The 10,241-nt window shown below is 27.6% G+C and overlaps 1 protein-coding gene across 1 annotated transcript in view; it reads left to right on the top strand.

Annotated features, from left to right (window-relative positions):
• Positions 1–3,244, top strand: part of LOC111298947 (2-dehydro-3-deoxyphosphooctonate aldolase-like) — an 81,955-nt gene extending 78,711 nt beyond the window's left edge. The window contains exon 15 of the transcript XR_016329585.1: positions 2,868–3,244. The gene's annotated coding sequence lies outside the window, so the exon portion shown is untranslated. The remainder of the gene's footprint in view (positions 1–2,867) is intronic.
• The last annotated feature ends 6,997 nt before the right edge of the window (positions 3,245–10,241 follow it).

Here is a 10,241-nt window from a genome sequence, read left to right as displayed (position 1 = left end):
TTAATATATTGCTAGGTTTATTGGGATCTAGTTATAGATTCGTTGGACCTTGATTTATAACTGTAATTTTATGTTGATTTTTATGAGAAATTGATGTTGGATGCGTGTTAAAACTTATATTTACAAGCACGAAAATTATGAGAAACTCAAACAGACCCAAGTAAAAGCATAACTAATCTTTCATGATGTAATCAGTCTTTTGTTATAATTGATGAATTCTGAAGTATGACATATTGAAAAATGATTTAATACCAAAAGGAGAAAAGGCTAAAACAAAAAAGGAACTAAAGATACACCACCTCTGATAAATTTTAAAGAGAAATGGCCTCCTAATAAATAAAGCTATTTTCAGTTTTAAAAGTTATGATCAAAAGGACAGACGCCAAAATCAGAAGCAATGAAATGTACACTAATTCCGACAAATTTGAAAGAGAAATGATCTTTTCGCAAGATTTGAAGCTATACAAAATTATTAAAAATGTCACGAAAAATTAAAATTGAGAAATTTAAAAAGGAGATAAACAATAAAGATAAGGATTATGAAAAGAAATGTCAAATGAGAAGATAAGATAATGAAAAATGAAGAAAAAATGTGGAAGGCAAAAAAACAAAAAAAAAAAATGTGGGAAAACGATTAAAAAATGGCAAGAAGAACTACGAGATAATGAAACAAAAATTGAAAGAGAAATTGATTGAAACTGTAATGAAAGAGGGCAATAAGAGAAGAAAACCCATCGATAAAAAAAGAGAAGAAAAGTGACGAAATCTATGAGAGAATAAAAGTCAAAGAAAAGAAGAAAGCATGTAAAAGAAGTTTACACGTGAATGTAGCAAATGAATATAAACAAAAAGTCAAAGTTATAAAAATTTAAGTGTTGGATTTTGGAATTTTAAAATTTGGTATTGTAATAATAATTGTTGGATTAAAAAAATTTATTATATTGATATAAATAGTTGAGAAAAGCTAAAATATTGAGTAGTAATATGAGTGCAATTGAAATTTTTTAATTTTATTTTTTTTGGAAAATTTAATCTACTTTTAAAATTTTTATTTTATATTTATTTTATTCAAAAAAAATTATCAAATGAAAATATATTATAATAGTTAAATGGTAAAAATATTATGTAAAATGATGTTATAATTTACGAATGTAAACTTACTAAAAGACAAATTAAATGATTGAATTAAATCAATTGAAAAATTACAACTCTTGAATTTGATCTCTATTTGACAAAAAGTTCAAAAGAATATATATGAATAAGTTCATAAATTAATCATTCCTTTATCTCTTTATTCTTAACCAAAAAGTAAGGCTATGTTTGATTTTAAAAAAATATTTTTGTTTTTATTTTCTACTTTCATTTTCTAGAAAATAATTTTATTTTTACTTTTTGTTTTTTAAAAATATATTTGATAAACGAAAATAAAAATTGTTTACTAAAACTACAAAATTTTTGTTACTATGTTTCTATTATTTTGATCATGATGATATTATGGATGAGCCAATGGTGGTAAACTTGCCAAGTTTTGTATAGTTGCCTTAAATAGATTTCATTGGGAAGGAATTATGGATGATGAGGAATTATTGAGATTTGGTAGAGAAGTTTTAGATATATTTGATCAAATGACTTTTGAAGCTCATAAAAGCATTGGGCCACATGAGGAGATTGGTGAAAATTTTGAGATTGAGGAGGATCCTAAGTATATTCAAGAGGAAGACCCTGAAGAATACATTGAGAATTCAGCTGAGGAAGATGAGATGTTGATACAAGTTAGGAGAGCACTTCTTGAAAGTATTCAACCTGATAGGGAAGAGAAAGTTTAGGAAGAAGAAGATTGAGAAGTTAAAGGTCAAGGATGACTTCAATAATGTCAACTCAAAGTCAAACTTTCAAAGTAGCATCACCAACACAAAAGCCAGTACTAAAAGTGCTACTCAAGGAGCTAAAAATGTCACGTTTTTGGAAGAGTGTAGTCCTGTACTTTGATAACTTTTTCCAAACAAGCGAAAAGATCCAAAGAGTTTCTTTATATCTTATAAAATTGGTCATTTAAAATTTGACAAAACTTTTTGTGATCTTGGGTCCAACATTAATCTTATGCTTGTGAATGTTTTTATGCAGCTAGAATTTGGAGCATTGAAACCTTCAACATTCAACATTAAATTTGCTAATAGATTTGCTAAGAAACCATGAGAAATGTTCGAGAATGTTTTAATAAAAGTTAGTAAATATGCATATCCTGTGAATTTTGTTGTTTTGGATATAGAAGATAATGAAGCTCTTCTTACTTTTATGTAGACATTTCCTTTTGACATCCAAAATTTTAATTGATTTGTATAACTGTGATCTGACTTTAAGATTTAAGGACAAAAGAGTACAATTTATAAGTAGAAGATATGGTATTTTTAGAGATGATGAGGATGTGTAAGCAATAACTAAAGTTAAGGAAAAGAAAAAACCTAATGTTAAGGACTCGAACTTAATCCATTCAACCAGCCCACTATGTCCTAGTTCTTGCAAGCTCAAAATTGATCCCACCAGCCCGAAGCTAAATGTTCCCGTAATAAATCCAAGACCAACTTATGTTGTACGTGCAAAGATAGTTAGTACACCTCTTAAAGCTAGTTCAGTCTACGTGATACCTTAAAGGAGAGTGTAATAAGGAAAATTCATTCCTAAAAGAATGAGATAATTTTAGAATTTAGGTATGATCAAGCTTGATCAAAACTAGCACTGCTTGGGAGACAACACAAGTTTTACATTAATTGTTTATTTACATATATTTGTTTTTTTTTTTTTTGTTATTGTTTATTTTCTTAAGATAGGTATGCTTTGATTCTTTTTATTTTTGAAATGTTTTATAGGGATGAAAGTAATGCAAAGAGATGCCCCATGAAGAATTCAAGATTTGACTTAAAAAGGAAAGCAAAGATAGGGGAGTATTCCTTTACCTTTAATACTTTAATGTTTTGTTTTGAAATATTTTATAACTTAAGTGTGGGGGAAAGGAAAATTTTTGAGGTAAAATATGTTTTTGAGTATGATATGAGGAGAATTATATGTGTAGTGAAGCAATGAAATGATTTCCTAAGCATGTCTTTTTTTAGAGTATGATTTTTATGTTTGTATTTTTAGTCTTAATTTATGATATACATTGATATTGGTAAGAATTATGCAAGATATTATGTTGCTTAGAAATTTGAAGGTAAGAGTATGATTTTGGAATTTACTTATTTAACCCTCAAGGTGAAATTCTAAACTTTATTTGATTTAAAAAATGATCTAGGCATTCTTTGGACAATTTAAGCCTTTTCAAGCCTACCTATAATAATGCATTTGTAGTACCTTTGATTTTGAGCCTTTTTATTTATTTTATTTAACCATTATAATAAGTGTAAGCCTTTTCTTTGAATTATCCCTTTTTTTTGTTGTTGCCTAACCTAATATTGCTTATGCATATTTGGACAAATAAAGAGAACAAATCTATGTATTTGGGAGAAATTGAAAAATAAATTGAAAAAGCTCGACAAAAGAGAAAATAAAAACCAAAATGGCTAAAGCCAAAAATAGTAAGAAAAAAAATGTCGAAACAAAGATGCCTCAAAGTTTTGAAAGTTTCAAAGTTTCCAAAGTTCTCAATCATGAGTCCAACAAATCAATTAAGCCAAAGGGTTTATGAGCCTAAATATTCCTTTTCTTACCTACCCAAGTCTTACATTACAAGCCTAAAAGACCTTTTGATCTTGAGTCAAATATATAAGTTTAATATTAGTGGAGAGGGAAGAGGAAAGTGAAAAAATGAAGTATATTGTATCTTTAAATTGATATGTGATATATATGTTGTATTTTTTTTACTTAGATTGTATGTATGGATTAGAGATAGAGTAACTTCACATGTGTAAAAGTTGTGTGATATTGAAAGCTTACTTTGGAATAAGTTTCTTGTTAATTATGTTTATAACTATCTTTGTATTATGATATAGTCCGTGATTGATAATTTATGTAAATTTGACTTTGTGTGCATTTATTTTGATTATTTATATTGTTGATTTAAGAGTTTTTCTTGAAGACAAGCAAAGGTTCAAGTGTAAGGGTGTGATAATATTAAATTATATAAAGATTTAATAGTAAGGTCCTTAATCTTCACTTATAATAGGCTGTCAACAGAAAGGGTTTAGTTTGAGTGAAAAGTATTTGGCTAGCTCAAGTGGAGGCATTATAACCTCACAAAAACATACATACTTTCTCTTAAAGAAACAGATTTGGAAACATAGGTATAGAGCTTGTGCATAAATGCAAATGTGTACATTGTCATAACGTGTAGATCCATTGACCCATCACCAGATATAAACTTAGGAGTAACCATTAATTTTTTTTTGTTTAGGTGCAATTGGCCACCTAACTAAATCTGTCCTATTTTAAAGAGAAGTTTCAAGTTTGACTTAGGTATCTTTAAATGGTAGATTCTAGCCCACGAAACTAAATTTCGAGTTCGGAAGTGCGGTTACATGTGAGAAATGTTATAACACATTCACAACGCCCATCTAAACAATGATATTAGTTTGATTTCAAATTATCCAATCTTTAAAATATATTTATAGTTTACTAAATAATTTAATATTAAAAATTTTCCTTAAATTACTCTAATATAATAGTAATAATTTAAGAACATTTTCTCATTACAAGAGTATTCAATAAAACTATTTGTCATACTTTGAAGAAACACTATCGTCAAATTCTAGATATATGTTAAAAATTGTCCGAATATTCATTATATGGATGTTGTTATAGCATCCAAACACTTATCCTAATAATATGCCTTAAAATTGTCTATTTGCCTTTTTGTATTGATTTATTCTTATGTTGAATATGCTTTTCCTTAAACTTACCTTGTTCTTTATCATTTTTCCTATCATAATGGATTTTAATGAATTGCATTTTTCATGAAATTTGAATGTTGAGAAATAATTGATAAAATACATAAAAGATCCCTACATTACTTTGAAAAGAAAATAAGAAATGCCAAGAATGAAGATGAGGAGATGAAAGAAACTTTTGAAAATGTTGATCCTCAAAATTTAAAAAAAAAAGAAGTTTTTCATGATAAGTTCAGTCTTGGTGATTAAATTTGACAAAAAGGCAATTGGTTTATAAAGTAGTTGATAAAAATTATGAAAGTGGCTAGTTTTGGAGATGGAAAAAGAGTCTTGAGAACCTTTTTATCACAATTATGGATACATTCATTGCATTTCATGCATGGCATTCATTATATATAAGTAATTTTAACTTTGGATCCTAAAATTGAAATTAGTAAAATGTTGACAAATTTTCAAGAAAAAAAAATCTCAAACTTGTCAATCCTCAATTGAGCAAAGTTTTTAAAATATAAGATTTTAATCATCGATTGAGGAAATGATGACATGTCAATCCTTGATTAAGAAGGATTTACCAAATGTAAGATCTTAACCTTCATATAAGGGAAACATTTTAAGAGAAAGCTTTTAAAAAATCATTACCATTATCTATAGGAGCACATTTTAAAAGATAAAAATGATTTATAAGACCTTCAAGTATAATCTTTAAGACCTCCAGGCATGATTTATAAGATGTCCGGACAAAAGCTTAAAAACCTTCGACTTATTATTTTCAAGATCTTTTGATTTCATATTTCGACTTAGGCTTAGACTAAGTCATATCACTTTTTACTTTGGTTCAATTTGATCACTTTCATTTTAGATCTTGGTTTAGTCCAATCATTTTTAGTTATGACTTTGGTTTAGTTTAATTGTTTTTATTTTCGACCTTGGTTTTGTTCGATCGCCTTTATTTTTTACCTTGACTCATTTTGATTGCCTTCATTTTTTTTTTATCTTGGTTAAGTTCAATCACTTTCATTTTCAACTTTGGTTCAGTCTAATGACTTTTATTTTTGACCTTCACTTAGTCCAAGTTATTTCATTTTCAAACTTTGGCTCAGACCAAGTCATCTTACTATTAGACTTAGACTCAGTCCAAGTCATTTCATTTTCAAAGTTTGGTTGAGTGCAAGTTTTCTTATTTTTAGACTTTGGCTTTGTCTAAGTCATCTCATTTTCAGACTTTGATTAAGTCTTATTCATGTCATTTTATTTTTTGACTTCGGTTCAATCTAAGTCATTCTTTTTTACTTTGACTTTGTCCAAGTTATTGACGGAGATTTCAATGATGATTTTTGGTTTCCTTAAGCAACAAGTGATCTGATTCCTTCTATATCATCTAACCTAAAACCTATTACTTGTTGAGCCATTACTGATTCAGGCCGTTAAGTTGAACCAAGTCGCTACACTAGTCACGAGCCAAGCCATTTCTTAAGTCGGACCAAGCTAAAATTTTAGGTACATTTTTATTTATTTATTTAAAAATAAAAAAATTTGAAAATAATTTTTGAAAATAAAAAGTAAAATCTTACCATCATATTAGAAGGTTTTAAAATTAAAAAAATAATTTTAGAAGTAAAAATAAAACCTTAACAACATATCAGAAAACTGTAAACTTTTAAAATTTGATCTTTTGAAAAATGAGGTTTTTAAGAAAATAAAACCTTTATAACATATTAAAAGGTTTGAAGTTTTAAAAACAAAATTTGAAAAGTGAAAAAATCAAACCTTAGCAATGTATTAAAAGGTTTGATTTTAAAGATTTAAAATAAGATTTCACCAATGTATTAAAAAATCTTACTGATAAAAAAATATATATGATTAAAAAAAATAGTTCTTTTGAATCTTACCAATATATCAAAAGATATTCTTTCAAATGGCATCAATTTAGTTGTCAAAAGTGAAAGGCCATGGTAGCCAACCCTTCTTATTGTTTTTACAATAATTTTTTGATTTTTGTTAATTTAATTAATTCTAATAAAATGATTTTAGGCCTTAAAATTTAATTTGGTTTTGGAGATGGAATTAGTACTTCTATTGGGCTTTTCATGCTTAAGTGATTGAATTTTCAATTGACACAAAATTTAATGGAATTGGACTTTGGCTTATGTAAAATGGTTAAAAAATGTTTAATCTAAAACAAGCCCAAATGAACTCAGTTCAATTTAAATGACATGCTTAAGTTCGCCCAATTCAAAACGTTCAAATCAAGTACAAAAACAGAATAAACTCGAATCGTACTAGACAAAATTAGGTGTTTACACAAACCACATGTAATAAAACATATAAAGCCAATTTTAGGTTAGACCATATATACCCATTGTTAGAATGTAACCCTAATTAGGACATATAAGTAAATTTTTTAAGTTTCATTTATATCAATCATATAAAAGGTTGGAAAATTTTGTGTTTGATCGAAATGGACTTTTAAGGCTCATAATGTAAGCTATAGTGAAGAGTTAAGAAAAAATGGGTAAACTAGGCTTAAAATGTGTTTAAAAAGTTATAAACCAAAGGATAATTTCTCATTACCTTAGCATTTTGCCCTATTTCTCATTTTCTTTTTCATTTTCACTTTTGATCTATGTCATTTTTCATTTTCTCAAATTTTTTTTCCAAGAAAGATTCTCACACAAGAGTTTTTTTTCCCATTTTGCCTCAAAAATTATTTTTGATTTTTTTTTATTTTTGACCTTTTACTTTTTTACAATTGGATAATTTTTCCAAAATTTGCCCCCAATGTGGAAGGTAATCTTTCGGTGGGTTTCTTTTTAAAGAAATAATAAGAAGCTCAACAAGTGTAACAAATGAATGATCTTAGTTTGTACGCGAAAGGTAGAAAAAAAGATGATCATTTTTCATTTCAAATGTTAACACTTTCTTTAAAGAGTTTATATTGAATGAAAACAAGCTTGTGGATATAAAGGACCACATTATCATAAAATAGCTCCATATCTACCTTTTAATAGATGAGAAAAACATGCCAACTTTAGTTCACCCCTACAGAATAAGGATTCAAATCATCAATCTTATAAATGAAAATTTCAAAATAGAATTCCAAATTATTGTCATAATTATCTGAACATTCATTACTTGGAATATAGAAATAGCGAAATATTAAGGGATATATAAAAGTAAGGATTAAAAAAAGAATATCTAATGAAATGCCCTTGTTGTTTTATCGAAATGCAAGATAAATACAAGATAAACACATAAAAGACCTCCATAAAGTTACTTTCTAAAAAAACTCTTAATGATAGCTAGCAACCTTAAAAAAACATCTTTTCAAAATTATGCCCCTTGTATTATTAGACAAAGGATTTTTAGGGACACTTGGCCTTCCTTTATCATCAAATTTTATGAAATTAACATTTGTAAGACCTTATACCTTGTGTTTTAAGACCATAATTCTCTATTAAGTGACTTGTAATCCAATATTAGTAGTTATATCAGGCATTAACATCATTCCATTTTAGGTAAGAAGGTTTTATTGGGTTAACATAAACTAGGCACAAAAAATGATTTTTCACTAGATGTGATAACAAATCTATATGTGTTTTGGGAATGGGATAAAAAAAACCTTTTCTTTGTTGTTTCTTAATCCTTTTGAACTACTTTTTTGATTATCAAGTTTTAGGGGTTATTCTTACAATATGAGTTAACTGTTGGAAAGATGGCTAAAAAGCAAGTGAATAAATTGGTTGTTGGATTGACTAGTCAAGGTAAGGAATAAATGCTATATTGCTTACAGTAAGGTAATAGGTTTAGTACATCGATTGAGGATAAGGAGAAAAACTTCCAATTCAATGCCCCTTATAGCTCATAGCTTGAGTTTCATCCTCTTTGCTTTTAGGCACCCTACTTTTCTTTGTATTGTTGGTTTCTTGTTCTTCAAGCTTGCCATTTTTTATGGTATTTTCAATGATCTCCTTTGAGATCATTATGTCAACAAAGTTCTTTGCTGCATTTCCAATCATCTTTTTATAGTAAGGTGCCTTCGGAGTACTCATGAATAGTACTGTAGTCTCATTTTCAGTTACAGGTGGTTGGACTTGAGCAATTATGTCCCTTCCCCTTAGAGTGCATTCCATACTTTGCTATACTCTTTTTTTTCTCCATACTTTGCAATAAAAGATAATCTGAGGCTAAATATATAATATGTTTGTACTAGGTGGTAAATGCCCTTGCCAGTTCTTTCCACAAATGGATATAGTACTTATCCAGTTAGACATACCACATAGTAGCAAAGCTAGTGATGATAATTTAAAATACGTGTATTAATAGCTTTTCATGATGTGTGTAGGTTGTTATATTTTTATAATACATAGTGACATGAGCTATTAGACATTTAGTACTGTCATATTTTTCAAATTCTAGCAGTTTAAACTTCGGCCAAATCATCATATTTGATACTAAGTAGAGCCGAGCTGCATCAATAGAGCCATAAAAACTTATCATTTTGATAGCTTGCAACCTTTATTCTAACAAATTCATTTTTTTTTTTTTTTAGATTTAGAGTCTGTCATAACATCTAGATCCAGAGATCTATCGCTAGACATTGACTTGAAGGAGTTGCCATCAATCTTTTTTATCTAGGTGCGATTGGCCACCTAAAGAATCTATCCTTTCAAAGAACACCTAAGTTTAAGGGTCCCTAAAAGAATAGATTTAGGTCTACTAACCAGAACATGATTTGAAAGTACGGTTACATGTGAGAAAGGTTATAGCACCCTCATAACGCCCATCGAAAGATGGTACTGGCTTAATTTTGTGTTATCCAATAAGCCTTAAAAATTTATCAAGTAATTAATTATTAGAAATTATTCTTAATTGACTTTAATAATTTTAGCAAAAAATTGAGAAAATTCTCTCACCTCAAGAGTATGTAATGAGACTACTATTTTACTTGCAGAGGCTCTATCATCGGATTATTTAACATTAAAAAAAATTTAAGAAATAAAAAAAAAAAGAAATAAAATGACAAAAAATGATTCAGCTTTAGATATAAATCATTTTCCCTTCAAAAACTCATTGCTTTTGTACAAGAAAAATTGATACTTTTAACTTTTCTTAGAAAATATTTTCCTGAAACTTTAATTTCAAGAAAAATTGATACTTTCAACTTTTCCTCGAAAATATCTTTTTTTGAAAACTTATTTTTAAGAAAAATTAATACTTTCAACTTTTCCTAAAAAATATATATATATTTTTGAAAACTTATTTTCAAGGAAAATTGATATTTTCAACTTTTCCCCAAAAATATTTTTTTTGAAAACTTATTTTAAAAAAATTGATATTTTTAACTTTTCTTCAAAAATATTT

The sequence above is a fragment of the Durio zibethinus genome, chromosome 18 (assembly GCF_047325235.1).
Source record: "Durio zibethinus cultivar Kanyao isolate XHJ-2024 chromosome 18, ASM4732523v1, whole genome shotgun sequence".
Taxonomy (NCBI): Eukaryota; Viridiplantae; Streptophyta; class Magnoliopsida; order Malvales; family Malvaceae; genus Durio; species Durio zibethinus.
This window is presented reverse-complemented; position numbering and strand designations above follow the sequence as displayed.